Raw genomic sequence first — 18,361 nt, 5'->3', positions numbered from 1 at the left:
GAGCTGCCCGGCTGCAAACCACGGGGGATGCAGGGCTGGGGTCCCTGTGCTGTGGTTTTCCCTTATTCGGTCCTTTGCTGTAATTTTTGTTATTTCTCAGGAAGTTTCATTTGTGTGACTCATCTTGAAAATGTGACTCAGAAAACACCTCAAATGCAGTGTTGATTTCTTTAATGCTTTTCCTGAAATCGTTGGTTTGCAGCTGATTTTGATGCTGAAACCATTCATTGTAGCTACTCTGCACTCAAAGAAACCATTAGATATGTTTATAGTTAATGCCAGTATAACAGAGTTTTCAGTAAGTTTTGCACTTTGTAGTAGTTGTCCTAGGATTTGTGTGCATCAGTAATTGTTGTGGTTTGCAATAGGAGGAAAATTTCTGTTGAACAGCAGAGAAGCTGGACACGGCTCTGAAACACACAAGTTAAAGAGGAAAAAACCCAGGAACCTCCTCTTTCTTTCTTTCCCAGTGGGCGAGGAGGTGGCGGGCCCCGGGCCCAGCCCCCGTCTCGGCCGGGCCGGGCCGGGCAGCCCTGCCCCGGGTCGGACCCGTTCCCCCGGGCCGGGCCCTTCCCCCCATCGGCCCCGTTCTGTTCTGGCCGGGCCCAGCAGATCAGGGCAGGAACGGGAGGAAGCTGCAGAGACCAGAAAGGAGCAGGGCTGGCGCGGCTGTGAGATCTTACCAGGAAATCCCCTCCCGCAGCGCGGCTGGAACCGAAACCCCAACAGCCCAGAACCCAGAGTGTACCCTGCAATGGATATTAAACACAAAAAAACCAAAGACCAATCATGAAATCAATCCTATCACAGTCCCAGCTGCAGCGTCCTGTCACATAGACCCCAAACAAAATGTTGAACCTTTGAATACTTCAATCCTCCCTCGAGTAAATGAAAAACAAAACAAGCCACGATACAAACATATAAAAACCCCACATACAACCATCAAAATCAGTAAAGAAGTAAAATCCAAAATATTTTAAAAAGGGAACAATACCTTAATTTTAAAAATTAAATCATCTTATAAACTTTGAAGAAAAAAACCTCTTATAAACTTTGAAGAAAAAATAGAAATTTTTTTCCTATTGCGTATGAAACTACAGAAAATGAAAGTATTAAAATAATATCAAACCTCCTTCAAATAATAACACCTCCATACTAAAATAAACTTATATTAAAATAACTGTAATCCCATAAAAAGTTGAAACAAAAAATAAAGAAAAATAATCTTATACTTCAAAAAAACCCTCTTTTCCCAGAGATGAAAATAATTTTAAAAATAAATAATAAAAGCTTCTACCTTTAAACAACTCATCTTAAAAACAATACCCTGTAAATCAACATAATCCACCAACAAACTATTTAAAAATCTATCAAAATAAGAAAAACTTCACAATAGCAAAGTTCCCCAAACAATTACTGTCCATAAGAAAACTGACTACTATTTTTTTTCTTTCCATTACTTTCAATAAAATTTTATACCCTTTAAAGTTTTAAAACTACTTTCGCTTTCTCCTAATCCTATCTCACAAAAAAAAAGAAATACCTTAGTAATTAAGCAACACTAAAACCCACCACACTCAACAACGCATTAATTTAAAAATCTCAAAATTAAAGAAATCTTAAATTGACAAACCAAAACCACTGCAGTACTGTTCATCCAGCCACAATTCCTGTAAAAATAGAATTCCCAAAAATCAAATATTTCAAGTTGGAACTAAAGGTTTTATGGATTTTATGTCCTTTTTTGTGAGAGAAGATTTGGGCTTAAAAGATGAAAATCTGCCTCTATTGAAAAGAAAGGGAAATTTTACTTTTATGTGTCCCTCATTTTACCTCAGATGTTTGTGATTCCTTATTGGTTTTGCCCCCTGAATGTGAATGCAATTTTCAGCACCAGCTGGGCTTTGTTGGAAATGGTATTGGACCCACAAGAAAAGTTCCTCATTTCAGTGGCTGAGACCATGGTGAGGTTTTTAGCATTTCCTTCTCTCAGGTGGGATCTGATGGCCTGAGGTGGCCTTGTCTCCTCAGGGATTTCATGCCCTGAGGAAGCAAAGGCTGATGGAATGTGCTTGACCCTCTCCTGTCTAATGGGGAGGAACAGCACCCAGAGCTGGAATCACCTTCTCCATTCCTGATTTCTGCTGCCATCACATCACTGGGCTCTCTCAGGGTCCAGAAGTCACTTTTCCTTTTGGATGGATGGCCTGAAGGCACCCAGGGCTGCAGGCTGGGAATGCATCAGAAATCCCTTTGGCTTGGAAGGATCCTTCTGCCTAAGAGCTGAATTGAGAAACAGACAGATGTAGTGAGGCCAGGGAGCTCACTCAGAACTGTTGGGAGGATCCCAGAGAAAAATATCCCTAGAAAAGACTGCAATTGTTTTTTATAACGATGTTTCTAGGAGAAGTTTCTGGACTCCAGGGGAGCCCTGTAACACTTTAGCAGTATCAGAAACAGAAAATCCACTCTTGGCCAGGAGTTTGGGTTAGGGTTAGCAGCTAAACCTAAAACTTGCTGTGGTACTGGCAGCAGTTTACCCAGCAGAAAACACACGTGACCACAAGATGTGACATTCTCTAGTTAAACTGGGCTAACCACAGACAACTCCTTTCCTCCACGTGGGTGTCTTCTGAAAGCTGGGTCTCAAAGGCTTGGTTCCACTGCAGGAATTCAGATGCTCATAGAATCTCTAGCACTGCTATAGAAAGCTAAATATATGCCTTGTAAAAGTGTACCTTAAGTCAGCACTGACAGCTGTACATCAGAAAGTGACTTTCTGTCTCACTGAAGCAAAACTTCTTTAGAAAACAGGCGACCTTACATTGATGAGAATTCTTTATCAGAAATTGCAGTGGTTTTCCACTCAAATTTCCATGCATAACACAGACACCTTTCCACCATTCAGTCCAAGATGAAATCTTGATTAACACCTCTGTTTCAAAGTCCCTGTCCCCCTGCAGAGAGGCCTGGAGCTTTCCTTTCCCTGTGCCCAGGGCACTGTGAGCTGCCCTCCCCAGCACCAGAGCCACACGTTCCCCTGCTCAGGTGAGGAGTGAAAGGGGCCCTGGACAGAGCACAAGCTGCTGAGGCAGTGGGCTCAGGCTGTTGTGAGCTCCTGCCCCAACAGCCCATGGGAATGCAAGGGGTGAAAAATGCCCCGAGTGCTGAGCACCAGCAGTGACCCTCAATCAACCTTCCCAATGCTCTCCCTCGAGCTCCTCAGGCTCTGGGGAACACAGGACAGCAGAAGGGGCTCAGTTTGGCCCTTGGAGGGTGAGAGGCAAGCAGCAGAATCCAGCCTGGTCTCTCTCTGACCTTTCCTTTAGCACAGGCCTGTGTGTCCCCAGCCCAAAGGCACAGAGGGGGCTCTTTAAACGGTGCCACAGTGTCCCCGTGCCCACCGTGTCACTGTCCCACAAGGAGAGAGCCCGGGGGCATCGGGGCCAGGAGAGCTGTGCCAGAGAGCTGTGCCCGAGTGTGTCCGGCCCTGTGTGCCCGAGTGTGCTGTGCCCAGGTGTGAGGGCACACGTCCTGCTCTGCCATGGGCACTGTGTGTGTGTGCTGTGCCCAGGTGTGAGGGCACACGTCCTGCTCTGCCATGGGCACTGTGTGTGTGTGCTGTGCCCAGGTTCAGGGTCTCTCAGGCACAGACAGAGCAGAGCAGCAGTTCTTTCCCGGTGTGTCCCCCAGAGCACACAGGCCCAGCGCGGCGCTGCCCGAGCAGGCCCAGCCCCAGCCCCGCCTCTCTCGCTGCAGTTCCGGGCGCGGCCGGCAGGGGCGCTGTGGGCAGCGGCAGCCGGGTGTGAGCAGGGCAGGGAGAGGCGAGCTCAGGATCCCGGGCACCCGAGCAGGGGGGACAGGGCCCTGCGGCACTGAGGGGTGACACTGAGGGGCCCGTGCAGGGGCTGCTCTCACCAGCACAGGCTCAGCCCACAACTCCACAGCAGGAGAAGCAAATCTGGGCTGGTTTGTGGCAGTGGCACCGAATTCCCTTCCCCAAGCAGCAGCATCCTCCTCCAAAGGTGACAAAGAGCCAGCAGATGAGAGACAGACAGACAGACAGACCCTTCTTCACAGTCAGGTGCCTGATGCAGAAAGTTGGATTCCACCTCAGCACATGTCAGCTGTGTCGCAGACATTTCTCCACAGAAATCCTTTTCTTTCATATTTCTGTGTCTTCGGGAGCCAGAGGCCCCCGAAGAGATGGTAAACAATTATTATCAGCTGCTGTGGAATGCAATAGGATTCACCTTGATTGGCTCATTTTCTATGTTTATAATTAAGGGCCAATCATCAGTGCAAGCCAGGGGACTGAGTCCCTGGACACAACTTTGTTGTGGATTCCTTTCTATCTATTCTTAGCTTAGCTAGCAGCTCTGCAAACCTCTCTCTATATTCTATTAGTATAGTAATAATGTATTATATATCATATATTAATAAATTCAGCCTTCTGATCAAGATACAAGATTCACCGTCTCTCTCTCACCAGCAGCGACCCACTCAGGCCGCTGTAATACAGCTGTTCTTCCTCTTCCAAAGACAGTCCAATAGTGTCAGGTACAGGTTAGTTTACTGTGGAAAGTTTAGTTCAGGCATGGCTTGAAGAAAAAGGCCATGAAGCCATGCAATTGAGAAAAGTAACAGGTAGCTGTGAAGCAGTTCCCAGCCTGACTTCTATAAACAATTAGACTCTCTCAGGCATAATTGTATAAACAATAAGGTTCTCAGGCAGTCTTCCCATAACTAGTGTAACACCCTCTCTGGGAAAAGATGGCACCCTGAGAACAGATGTGGAAGTATTGGGAACTGTTCATATCACAGTGGGAACACTGGTTTTATTTTGTGTAAACAATCAACGGTATAGTAAAACAAAAGGTGTGGTTAGAGTTTTCTCTGTAAGCCTATCATAAACCTGGATTTTGGAATATGCATGAAATTCGTTAACACTATTATTTAAGCTGGCTGATCGATCAATAAATTGAGTTTGATGCATCAAAGGATTGGTCATTCTCCCCTCACTTCAACAGTTTACAATGAATTACAAGAGCGCACAGCAGTTCAGATTTCATATCTGACCTTGTTGTGTCATGAGGGCAATGCACTCACTGCAGGCAGCGTCGGTGGCAGGATGGATTGCAGAGACTTTTCCTTTGCAGCCCCAGCCCAGCGCTGGCACTGGGGATGAAGAGGCACTGAGGTGACCCTGAGAGGAAGTGCAAGGCACAGGGCGCAGCTGAGGAAGGACAGCGCTGTGCTGGGCTCAGAGGTGAAGCTGGCACTGCCTAGCGTGGAGAAGGTCTTGTGTGCAGCCCCTGTTACAGAGGAGCTTGGGCCTTGCTGCAGACATACGGACGCTCATTGGAGCAGTTCCCACTCCTGAATCTCCTGTCAGCCAGGTACACACACTGGGAGCTGCCAAGGACAGGAACCCTGCAGGGAGGAGCAGAGGCAGCGCTGGCTGCCAGGGGAAGCCCTTGTGCCCCTGTGCCCCCAGGCCCTGCCCGGCTCCCCGGCACTCACCGGGAGCTGTAGCTGCTGCCGTCCCCCCAGTGCAGGCGCTCGCCCCGTCTGCGCAGCCCGAGCCAGAAATCGCCGTTCCCGCGGAGGCGGAAGAGCAAATCCTGCCCAGGAGAGAGGAGTGGGAGCTGCCCCGGCCCCTCGGGGGGACACGTGCCCGGGCTGCCCCCGCACGCCGGGGCTCCTTCCCTGCAAGGCCCCAGCCCAGGGCTGCAGCCCCGGCCCTGCGAGCACCGAGCCCGGCCCAGGAGCGCCCCCAGGCTGCCCTCAGCCACCCCACAGCGCCCGCAGCCCCTCACTCACCATGGCCTCCTCATCCTTGGCAATGGCCAGGGAGGCATTGAGTTCGGAGCACCGTTCCTGACCCTGCTCCCACGTGCTGTAATCCCGTGAGAAGTAGTAGCAGACCCCATTGTAGCCAATCCAGCCATGGGGACAGCACAGAACCAACAACGGAGTGGCAGGTGTGACTGGAACCTGTGGTGCTGCAGGGGGAAGAGGAGAAGCTCTGAGGATTCCCCTGTGCAGGGAGCAGGGAGCCCGCTCTGCCCCGAGGGGCTGGGCCCACGCTGCTGCCCCTCCCTTACCTGCCAGCACAGCCAAGGCCGCCCCCAAAGCCAGCACCAGCACCAGGAGCAGCAGAATCAGCACCGCCGTGCCCACGGGATGGCACCTGAACCATTCACCTGGAGCAGGAAAGAGCTGCTGGCTGCCAGAAGCAGAGCCGGCCCCGCAATCTGCTCAGCCCATGGCCAGGGAGCAGAGCAGGGAGCCCTGAGGCAGTGTGGGCCTCCCTCAGCTGGCAGCCAGAGAGCCAAGAGCCTGGCCACAGGCAGGGACACAGCTGTGGGCACAGGCAGGGACACAGCTGTGGGCACAGGCTGCAGCAGGGGAACTGCACAGCCTTGGAGGCAGCTGGGGCTCTTGCTTCCAGCCACGGATGGGGCCCAGCAGAGCACGAGGCCTCTTCCAGACATCGGGAAACAGCCACACACCTGCCAGCCCTGGCCTTGGGAGGGGACACGGGCCCCAGCCTGGAGGGCACAGGGGTGGCCCTGTACTCACCCAGGAGTCTTCTGAGGTTCCTTCTGTGTTCATTGCCCATTGCTGCTGTGCCCTGGGGAGCCAGGGGCTCCCTCACGCTCCCATCACTGGTGCAGAATCCATTCTCCACATCTGTGCTCACTGCACGCTCACAAGTGGCATCCCCCTGCTTATGCCAAGAGGCTTCTTGGGCCCCAGGCAAGTGTGGAAGCGCGGCTGCTGGTCCCTCCTGAGAATGCTAGGGCTCATTCACAACTCCAGTCATGGAGTAGATTCACTCTTCTCCGGCTCACAGGCGCCATCTCTCTGCCCAGAACAAACAGCACCGTGGTGCGGAGACATCAGGAGTGCTGCTGGCAGATCCTTTGGGAGCTCGGCCTCGGGAACAGCTTTGCAGCCGCGCTGATGGCACCCTGAAAGGGACACGGTGAGAGGTCGCTGCTGGTGCCGGCCGTGCGGGGGCTCAGGAGGGCGGTGGCAGCTGTGGCTGCGCTGTCGCCGCTGCCCAGAGGTGCGGCAGCAGGTGCGGAGACAAGCGCAGCCTCCGGGAGCTCTGCGGTGGCCGCAGCCGCGGCCCCTGTGGCTCTGCAGCCGCTGCAGCCCAGCTCCGTGCCGGGCCGGGCGCTGAGAGCGCCTGCGAGCTGCCGGCTGCTGCTGGCCCGGGGCAGCTGCGGCTCGGAGTCCGCCTGCCGAGGGGCGAGAAGCAGCAGCCCCGGGCTGCTCACCATTGTGCCCCGCATGATTCCCTGCCCCGGCGCCTCGGAGCCCGGGCACACCGAGCGCCGGCACGGCCGCTGCGGCTCCTGCCTGGGCACACGGAGCGGCTCCCGGCACAGAGCGCAGCGCCGAGAAGCCTCGCCCCGGAGCAGGCTGCATGCGCCGCTTTGTGCCTGCACCCGGCGCCTGCAGCGCTTTGGGCTCTGAGGCACTGGGTTCAAGTTCATGCCGTGCCAGCCCCGAGCCGGGCACGGACACCTCCCGCCCGAGCAGCGGCCCCGAGCCCGGTGCCGCACGGGCGGGAACGGTGCCGGGCACGGAGCAGCCGCCTCCGTCCTAGCGAGAGCAGCCGCGATGAGCCATCGCTGCCGCGGCACCGGCTCCATGCCGGCCATCCGGGCACGGAGGAGAGCGCGGGCAGCCGCTCCCTCGGCTGCGATGCCAGCGCAGGGGGCACACGGGGGAAGCCGGCAGCAGGAACTCGGCAGAACCCCCCGGCCCTCAGCGCGGCCCCCTCCGCCCGCAGCGAGCCCCGAGCTGGGGCAGCACCGACCGCGGTCCCACCTGGGCTGGAGCCGCCTCCGAGCTCCGCCGCCGACTCGCCGGGCTCCGAGCTCCGGCACCGCCTGTGCCCTCCGGGCACTCGATCTGGTGCCGAGAGACGTTTGAGCGGCTGTTGCCCTTTCGACTCTTCAGCGTCTCAACAAAGTAGGGATCCGCAGAGGACTGGGGGAGAGGAGCAACGAACGGATGTGGGCAGGGCAGCTCTGAGCAGAGCACTTCTCGGAAATCAGCGACTGGTTTTGTTTTCTTGCACCGAAGTCACCCCGGTGCCATTTTTGGAGCCAGAGTCAGAGACGTATTCAGAAGCAGGACCCACGCCAAGGGAGCAGCTTGGTCACTCCTGTCCTGCAAAAACCTTGCTAAGAAAAAGGGCCTAAGGCCAGTAAGCTGGAGAAGAAGCACAGACCCGGGGAAGCCGCTTCTGGGGGTCTCAACTGTGAATTACCGCAGGGATTCTTGGCCTTGGCTGGGCCAGGCGCTCGGTGTCAGTAAAAGCTCTCTGTGCATCTCCTCCTGCCACTGGTAGAAAACAGAACACAGCAGGAAAAGCCTTCATTTGCACAGCAGGTTTTTAACCATCATGTTCACATCTCAAGGACTTGTAGAAACCATTCTAATCTCAAGAAAGGAAAAGCTTCCTGGACATTTTTCTTTTCAGCCTAAGGAGCCTAAGGAAGCCCTCAGTAGCAGGAGATTGGGATAACTGCAAGGCTGCTTTCTGGCGCAGGGTGTGCTCGTCAAAGCCAGACCTTCACCCACAGCAGCCAGAAACTTTGAAAACAAGGATGCAACAAAACCTTAAGTGGGGAACGGGTTATCAAGGGTTTTATAAAGAAAGAACAAGGTCTGGGAAACAGGACCTGGAAGGAAAACGGGAGGCAGCTGCAGCCTCTTCAGATTCAAACAGAAAAGAGAAAAGAAGGGAGGAGGAAAGGCAAGGCTGGCACTACATTCTAACGCAACCGGCCCAGCCGGTTTGGTCCCTGCCCGTGAACACGCAGCGGCTCCGGGCACAGAGCGCAGCGCTGCCGCCGCCATCGCGCCGCTCCTCCCCGGGGGCGGAGCGCTTTGGGCCCCGGCGCGATGGAGGCGCTGCGGCGGCCGGCGCTGCCCGAGGACGCGGTGCGCTCCCGCCTGTTGGCGGCGGCGGCGGCGGGCCCGGGCGGCGAGGCGCTGCTGCGGCGCTGCGCTGAGCTGGCCCTGGTGCGCTTGGCCCCGCTCCTGGCCGCCTGCGTGTGGCAGCGGCAGCCGTTCCGCCTGCGCTGCGTGCCGGGCCGCGGTGAGCCGGGAGCGGGCCGGGAGGCGCGGCGGGAGGAGCGCCCGGAGTGGGGGGACTGGGAGGGGGACCCGGCGGCCGGGAACTGAGGACATTTGAGAGGGAACTGAGGACATGTGAGAGGGAACTGAGGACATGTGAGAGGGATCTGGGCCGTGTGAGGAGGACCCGGTGGCCGGGAATCAAGGGCGTGTGAAGGGAAACCGGGGGTTGTGAGGGGAACCTGGCGGCCTGGAACCAGAAGCGTGTGAGGGGGAACGGGGATCGTTTGAGGGGACCCGGCGGCCGGGAACCGGGAGCCTGAGAGGGGGACCCGGCGAGTTCGAACCAGGAACGAGTGAGGGAGAGCCGAGGCCATGTGAGGGGCACACAGCGGCCGAGAATCGGGATCTTTGTAGGAGAGACCGGCGGCCGGGAACTGACGGCGTGTGAGGGGGACCCGGGGCGGGAGTGTGAGGGGAACCCGGCGGCCAGAAACCAGGAGTGTGTGAGGGGGAACCGGGATCGTTTGAGGGGAATCCGGCGGCCGGGAACCGACAGTGTGTGATGGGGAATTGGGATGTGAGGAGAACCCGGCGGCCTGAAACCAGGAGCGTCTGAGGGGGAATTGTGGCGTGTGAGGAAGATCCGGCGGCCGGGAACCGAGGGCGTGTGAGGGGACCCGGCGGGCTGGAACCGGGAGCGTGTGAGGGGGACCCGGCGGCTTCCCCGACTCTCGGTGTCACAGCACGGGTTAACCCAGTGAGGCATCTGGTGCCACCTCCCTGCTGCAGCGGGGCCGTCCCCGAGCACAGGACACAAGATTCTGTCAGCAGGGTCTGGGATATCCGCAGTGAGGGAGACTCCGCAGCCCGTGTGGACAATCTGTTCCCGGGCACGGCGTTGCTGAGCCGCCTCTCCTCTCTGTGCCCCGTGCAGGCGAGATCCCGGCGCAGCTGGGCGGCACCGCGGTGTTCGGGGATAACGTGGAGGATGAGTGGTTCATTGTGTAGCTGCTGCGGGAGATGAGCAGGGAGTTGCCGGGGCTGGCAGCCAGGTAAGGCGGGTGCTGCTGAGCTGCTTTAGTGGGAGGGCTGCCAAGGGGCAGTGCCTGTGCTCTGAAGGTCCTGTCTTACCACGGCCCATCCTTGGAGGTGTTTCCCCATCCCAGACACGTTGGAAGTGTCCAAGGGCAGGTTGGATGGGGCTTGGAGCAGCCTGGGCTAGTGGAAGGTGTGCCTGGCTGTGACAAGGGTGTTGGAACCCGGTGTTGATCTTTAAGATCCCTTCTAACCTAAGCCTTTTTATGGGTTTGTGAATATTAAAAAAAAAAAAAAAACCAGCAGACATGGATTCAGAAGTGTGCTGTTGTGCTCTGCAAGGCTTTTCCTGCTGAATTTCCAATTTCTCCTTGGCCAGTATTGATGACAACGATGGAGAGTTTCTCTTGATAGAAGCAGCTGATTTTCTCCCAAAGTGGCTGAATCCTGAGAACATAAAAACAGGATGAGTAAAACTTGTGTGCAGTTGGCAAGGGGGAGCCAGTGGCCTTTTCTGTAGCAGCTGGAGTTTTCTCTTGCACCTCTAGCCAAGTGGTCTGACTGCCTCTGAAAATCCAGAGTGCTGTCTGTGCCTGACTGTTGTTCCCTTCAGGAGCACTTGTGTATCCTCCTGAACTTTCAAGCTCTGCTAGAGCCATTTGGATGATTTCTTTGTTTTTTACAATATTGTGGAGTGTTTAGGCCAGAGGATTTGTTGCCCTCAGAGTAGGGAATGCTCAGGGCTGGAGTGTTGCTGTCTCTGTAAGGACACAGGCTTTGTCTGGTCCAGGTGAAATAATGAGCAGACACCTTCACCTGGATATGGATGGCTGCTAATGGCAGTGGATTAGAATGGAGGTCATTAATTTGGTCATTAGCAAAAAGTTGTTCAATTCTTTTTCCCCTACTCCAAGATTCTTACAAGGGCTGGAACACAACACCAAATTTGATTGCAAGTGTGTACCTGGAGTGTCAGGCTCATACTTTGCTTTGTTTGAGGGAACAGACAGAGTGAGGGAGTTGAGAACGTTGCATTCAGGGCTTTTTTTAGGATCAGGAACCAGCAGAGGTCGCATGTGACACCTGAAATGCTGCTTTTTAATGCTGGGATGTTCTGAAGCAGTTAGGCTGTGCTGGTTCTCCTGAAGCACTTCTCCAGTTGAAGACATGTGTAACAATTATTCTTGTTAGGGAACCAAGATATATTTGATGAAATTTGTTGTAGTTAAAACAGGGATTTTTCCTGGTTGGATCGTGGTCTCTGGCATCTCAAATAACCTTTTTAGAAAAGCTCTGCTGCTTCCTGCCTTGGTTCTCTGTTTGTCCTTTCTATTGTCAGTGTCCAAGCAGATGCATTTGTGTGTGCAGTGAACTGTTCCATGGCTGTGTGTGTGAGTGCTCCTGCCCTGTGTGACGGGAGCATTCCTGCCTGCCAGGTGTTCTTTTACAAAGGAGAGCTGCACATCATTGCGCCGGGGGAGCCCTGGGAGCAGGGCTGGGCCCTCTCTGCTCCCCGTGCTACGGTGCCGCAGGCGCTGGCTCTGTTATCCACCCGCGCCGAGGAGTTCCTGGCTGCAGAGCCCATCAGAGCTGCGCTCAATAAACGCCTCCATGGGTACGTGGGGCTGCACTTGGCTCCTGCAGCTGTGGGGTTTGGGTCTGTGCTCCCTGGGCTCTAAACGTTTCCCCAGCAGATGGGATCAAGTTGGTTCCTTTTCAGAAACCAGCAGCTGGAGGTTTTTCTGTGGCACTCTTGGAAAGAGGGGGATCAGTGTCCTGTAGTCTGTGGTGTGGGGATGTGAAACTGGTTCACTGCTGTAATTCCAGCCCTGACAATGACAAGAGTTACTCTTCCTTCACATCTTCCTTAGACTGAAACCTCTGAAAGTTCCATGATCTTTTAGGAGCCCTGTGCCTGAGGAACAAAAGGATTTGATCTAAGATGTAGCACAAGCAAAATTGTCAGGTCTTCAGCTTGTCACAGCTGTGCTCCACCCTGTGCTTTATTTTTTGCAAGGATTTGACAGCAAATATGGCAAAGAATACTGGATAGCTGGGTATGTTGGTTAAGTCCACAGGGACTCATCTTACCCATGTGGGGGATTCAATTTTATGAGCCATGTACACTTCTATAAATATGTATGATAGAAACAGCCATTCTAGGCATTAGACTGGCCAGGTTTTAACTCCAGACTAATCTGAGCCATGATCCCAGTCAATATTAAAGGGAAGGGGCCTCCTGCTGAAGAAGGAGTGGTTAACGGGCAGTGCCCTCCCCACGCTCTGTTGCCGCTCAGGTATCCCGGGAAGATCCAGGCCTCGCTGCACCGAGCCCGCTGCTTCCTCCCGGCCGGGATCGCGGCCGTGCTGCGGCTGCGCCCGTCCCTGGTGGCTGCGGCCGTCCAGGCCTTCTACCTGCGGGAGCCGGGCGATCTGGGGGCCTGCCGGCGCCCGTTCAGAGCCTTCCCTGCCGAGCAGCGAGTGATGGCCCTGGTAAGTGCTCTCAGAGCCGCTGACGGCCCTGCCGTGTGCTCCTGTAGGCGTGAATTTCCAGGTCCTTGCATTGAGAGCTGCTCTGGATCGGTGTGGCTGGACTTTCAGGGGGCTGATCCTGAGAGAATTGTTTCTGAATCCAGAGGTTGTGATAGCAGTTCCTCTGCTGAAGTGCCTGCTCAGTAAATTGATCTCCTTGTGTGATCAGAGCAGTTTGCCAGCCCTGCCGGCCAACGGGAGCAGTTGCTCCCAACCAGTGGCTCACTGCCAGGCTTTTCACCTTCTCAGCTGTGCTCTCAGAGCTCTGGGAAAGCTTTCCTGAAGTGTTGTGTGAGCACTGTCCAAGCAATGTTGTATCTGATGCATTTTGTTACAGAGTTGTACCAATAGACTCCTGAAAAGAAGCTTTAGAGTCAAATTTTGGACTTCAAAACTGTTGCTGAAATCTTTTAATCGAATGTCATTTTAATTGAAAATACACCTTGTTAATGCGAATGCAAAACACTGAGGGTTTTTCCAAATGTATTTATACTGACAAAAGTTCGTATTTACGTGGGTATTTCAATTTGGGACAAACTTTATACGGCCTGAAAAGCAATTTATCAGAAAAATCTTTCTAAGATGTATTTTGAATGCAGTCGCAAGCAATGCCTGTAATATGGGTGCCTTCAAAGGCACTCTGGTGACCTGGAGGGAGTTTGCTGGCTGTCCCCAGCCCAGTCCCGCTGCAGGGAGTGTTTGTTTCTGCTCTGGCTGTTGCAGGTGACTTTCACTCGGTGTTTGTATGCACAGCTGGTGCAGCAGCAGTTTGTTCCAGACAGACGCAGTGGATACACCCTGCCCGCCCCAGCTCATCCTCAGTACAGAGCCTGCGAGCTGGGCATGAAGCTGGGAATGATTCCTGGGGCATTTTGGCCTTGGCTCATGCATGTGCAGGGAACGGGTCCTTGTCTGGAGGTTGCCTGCTTGTCCAGAGAAATGTGAGCAAAGTCTGTCACACCTTGAGAACCTCTTGTTGTTGCATCTTTTGTCTGCAGGCTCATGGCTTTGAAATTTTGTGCTCCAAGAGCAGTAAAGTGGCTCCTGACGCCAAGAGAAATGTGTTAAGGGGTCCCCTGTGGGAGAGATTCCTCAGGAGCTTGAAGGAGAAGGATTATTTCAAGGTATGTGAGTATTTCAGTGTCTGTGGCTTTTAAACATTGCAGGAAAAATACATTTTAACCCTTGAACTGGTGTAAGGAGCTTGAATCCTTATCTCTGTGGGAAATGAATTAATGTGTTTAAAGGGGACATGTGCAGTTTGTTCCCCTTTGAAAGGAATTTATTTTGGAAATTAAAAAGGAAAAAGCAAGATGTGGGGATTGATTCATTCATCTAAAGCAAGGGAAGAAATACACTTGAGTGAAGAAAACCCCCACATGTGATTGTGTGAGGTGTAACTGATTTCACTGGTTTACATTTCATTTCTACCCCTCTAGAATTCAATATTCTTCAAGATCCATACATAACACCATAGACCTATCTGGGCCCATGCAAGTGTAATTTTGATGTGTGTGTGGTTTTTGTGGGTTCTGGGGGTTCTGGTGAGGTTCTGTGGGTTTTTATTTTAAAAGATGCCTTTGACTACTTCTTTGAAGTTAATAAATTGGACATAAATTGACTACCTACTTGAGGGTTATAATATTGGACAACTTTATTGAGATTCTTAGGTTAATATCCTTTAATATACTTCAAATACAGGAGTGCCCCTTTGCTGTATTGGGTTCCAAATGTACATGGCCAAGAGTTTTTAGTTGTTCTGGTTCTCTCAGCATTTCTGTGTGACCAACAGTCACCCTTAGGAAGCCTGGAATTGTTTGGGTTCATGGCTGTGACTTGCATTCAATAGGGAGAAATGGAAGGATCAGCCAAGTACCTGGAGCTGTTGCACATGGCAGAAGATCACTTCCAGCAATCTGTTGCAGTGCCAGAAAGGTGAGAGCTGCTTGAAAATCATGAGTGTCATATACCCTACAAATCCTGTAAGTGACCTTTGAAATCCTTGTCACAAACACCTGAACCCTTTTCTCCACTGCACATTGAACATGGGAGCTGTGGCCAGGACATACAAGTACTAATTCCTCTGGAATGCTCCAGTGGGAGAAGTTCTGGCTTGAGTAACTCTTTTATCTTGGTTTTGTGAAATGCTGAGCTCTTCCAAGTGGATTCCAAGTGGTGACTGCAATGCAATTTTTGCTTGGTTGACTGTACAAAGTGTAGAAAAGTTTCATTGAAAAGCAGTCCCAGTGAATAATGAATACAGGGTAATCTGTCTCCTTTGCTCAAGGAGCTGGCTGTGGATTTCTCTGGAAGATCAAATCCAAAAGCTAAATCACTACAGAAATATCTGAGGCTTTGCCAGCCCATAATATCTTGATGTTATTTTTTGAGTTTCCAGTCTGTGGTGTTTGGGATCTGGTAATCTTAATATTTACCAAGGCAAATGAAATGTAAAGAAAAAGAGCCTTGGCCAATGCTCTTGGTAGTGCTCTGGTACTTCCCCCAGATTCATTTCCCTTTTTGATGTGTTTGCACAGAAGGAAAAATGAAGAATTCAAGTGAAAACCTGAATGCAGAGCATGTGATCCCATTGAATCCATTTCAGTAAATTGAGTTTGGTTTTTCTTCCAGCTGTGATGAAGTGAGCCCAGGTGATGAAATCCTGGCACTACTACAGACAACCCCCATTGATCTGAAGGAATTGGAGAGAGAAGCAGCTTGTCTTCCTGCAGAGGATGGTGAGCTGGATGGGGAATTATTCCTATTACAGATGGTTATTTGTGGGGGGAGAGGGGCAATGCTGACAGCTGTGAAGGGAGAGCAAATCCAGCCTTCCTCAAGACTAAACACTGGGTTGGCTCTCCCAGTTTAGAGTGAGCCTTTCTTCCTCCACTGAGTGGCCAAAGGCTTCCCAGTGACTGAATGGTCTCTCTGAGTTTGAGCTCTGCAAAGCAGAGTTTGTAAGTAGTGACAAGAAATCTGCACTCAGTTCTTCTCAGCCTCTCTGTGCCTTTGCTGTGTGTGAGCCAGGACCAGCACAAGAGCTGAACTGCAGAACTGAGCTGCAGGATGGTTGCAGCCCTGTCAGTCAGCTGGTTTGGGCCTGTGGGCCAGCAGGCTTGTGCAGAGTAACAGATCTGTGCTGTGTCCTTTTAGATGGCAGCTGGCTGGATATGACACCAGGTGCTCTGGATCAGATGCTGAAGGAGACAAGAAATGAGTCCCTTCCTTCCCCAAATGAGGAGGAGCAAAACTATGGCTTGGAAACAGTTGCTGAGAGCATGAAGGCTTTTGTGTCCAAAGTATCCACGCATGAAGGAGCAGAAATGCCATGGTAGTAGCGCCTGGAGTTTGGCTCTGGTGTGGAATGTTGCACTGTGCTGCAGCCCTGTGCTTGGTTCTGTGATGCAGAGAATCAGAGTTTGAAGGTGCTGTGCTGAGCAGGGCCTGAAGCAAAGGCAGAGCAGTGACCCTGTACTTGCTTTAAATCAGCTTGGTGCCACTCTGGCACTGGTGCAGGTTCAAGTGCTGCAAGCTGAGCTGCTCTCTGTCCCTCAGTTGGGTTTTGTGGTCTTCACAATTTTTCTCTTTTTATGCCAAGAATTCTTCCACTCACTGTTTGATGTCTCATCCATACAGGCTTCAAACTTCTGCGGATTTTTAAATTCAAATGTCCCAACTTCAATCCTGTCTTGAGAGACATCATTATGGCTTGTGCCTGTGTCAGGCTTAGGCAAGCATAGAAGCTTTATTTCTTTAAAAATATTTTTATATTTCAGGTCATCTGATGAATCCCAAGTTACCTTTGATGTGGATTCTTTTACCAAAGCCCTGGACAGAATTTTGGGTGAGATTGCTTCTTTCTTTGAAACAAAAGCCAGCACTGATTTCTTTGCTGTTGTACTGACACCAAATCATGTGCAGGGGCAGACTCGGAGGAGCTGGATTCTGATGATGTGGATGAGGAGGAGGAGTTTGGTTTCTCAGCTGAGGATGATGAAGAGCTGGATGCTGGGAATGGAAGGCAGGAGCAGAAGGTGTCTCCTGAGGAGCTCGTGGGCAGTCTCAAGGCGTACATGGAGGAGATGGACCGTGAGCTGGCACAGAGCAACGTTGGGAAAAGTTTCAGCAGCCACAAGAGAGGGGTGAGTGTGCCTTGGGCTCTGATTGGCAGCAGTAATTTCCAAGCAGGAAATGTGCTGCAAGTGGCCATTCTGAGTAATGGGATTGGAACCTTCCCACGTGCAGGCAAAGTGTGCTGGACCTGCACCATCATACATTTCTTATAAACTGAAACTTACCTAAACTTGGAATTTGCCCGTCTTTTCCAAGGCTTAGTTTTAGTTTGCCCATCTTTTCTCTGTTTTTGGTAGTAGGGCAAGCAGCTGCAGCTTCATTTGTGAGTTCCTGTAGTAGCTTTCTCCCATAGGAAGCTGAGCCAGGACTCAGCAACACTTTGTGTCCTTCTCTTGCAACTTAATGTGGGTAATGGACAGTGGTGATTTCCAGCTGGCATGAGCATTTGGTGTCTGAATTCCTGTCTGTCAGGACTCAGGAGTGTACTGGACTTTGTTGGCTGCACAATTGTTGTTTCTTTTCTCCTGTGATTTACCCTTTTTTTTTTCCCTTAAATCTGCTCATACAATTTGATAAAGCTTTCTCTTTGTACTCCCTGCAGGCAGGTTCTGTTGGAGCAGCCCCATGTGAGAGTGCTGGCCCTGACTGTGGAGCTGAGGCTGCTGAGCTGGCAGCCCTGGATGTGGACATGAACCTGGTGGCAAACCTGCTCGAGTCCTACAGTGCCCAGGCTGGCCTGGCAGGACCCACCTCGAGCATTTTACAGAGCCTGGGGGTGAATTTACCTGAGAGCACAGAGCTCACTGGCAGCTGAGCAAGGCAGGGAGAGCCTTGGCACCAGACATGGCTGCTGGGGAGATGGAGCACAGATACACGAGCAGGATGGGGGAGAAGAGGCCAAAGGTTTGAATTTGGAGCATTCTGTTCATTATGTGTCACTTCAGCAGAGTGAATTCACCTGCAAAAGCTTCTGTTTGCACACTGTCTTGGGTGGAAATGAGATTTTCCCAGTGCTGACACAATTTCAGAAAACTGAAAAATGATGTTGAATGCATGACTCAAATGATGTTTTCTTTTATTACAAAACCTCTCTCCCATTTTTCCATTCAGTGATCCAATTTGCCACGTTTCTAAAATGTCCTTTTACCCATTGCTGAGTGGGTTCAATATGTGGGGAGCAGTTCTTGTTCTGAAAATGCTGCTGCCTTCAGGGGCAGGTGGGAAAATACCACACTGCAGGAAGAGTAATTGGATGAAATTTGTAAATATTGGCCAGAAGTATTTTTAAATTTTATTTCAATAAAAACAAAAATACAACTTGATTACTGAATTTTTTTTAAGATATGCATAACTTCCTCGGTTCTTGGAGTGAAAGTATTTTTGTAATTGTTCATTTTCTGAATGAATTCCATTACCGCTGAATGTTGATATACAGCTACTGCTGGCATGATGTGAGCCCAGGCTGAGCAGTTTGGGGTTTTTTCAGTGAAAATGTGGCTGGAAGGCATGCAGCCTGTTGCTTTCATGTGGAATGAGCAATCTTTTCTAAATATGACAACTTTAGTTTCAACAAGTTAAATTTGCAATAAAATAGATAGAAATTCTTGATACA

General features: G+C 51.8%; 1 pseudogene; it reads left to right on the top strand.

Annotated features, from left to right (window-relative positions):
* The first annotated feature begins 8,928 nt into the window (after window positions 1-8,928).
* On the top strand, window positions 8,929-18,020 carry LOC131561314 (protein ecdysoneless homolog; annotated as a pseudogene).
* The last annotated feature ends 341 nt before the right edge of the window (window positions 18,021-18,361 follow it).

Source organism: Ammospiza caudacuta, chromosome 9 (genome assembly GCF_027887145.1).
Source record: "Ammospiza caudacuta isolate bAmmCau1 chromosome 9, bAmmCau1.pri, whole genome shotgun sequence".
Classification (NCBI taxonomy): Eukaryota; Metazoa; Chordata; class Aves; order Passeriformes; family Passerellidae; genus Ammospiza; species Ammospiza caudacuta.
The sequence above is the reverse complement of the archived record's forward strand: the minus strand, read 5'-3'. Positions and strand labels throughout refer to the sequence as shown.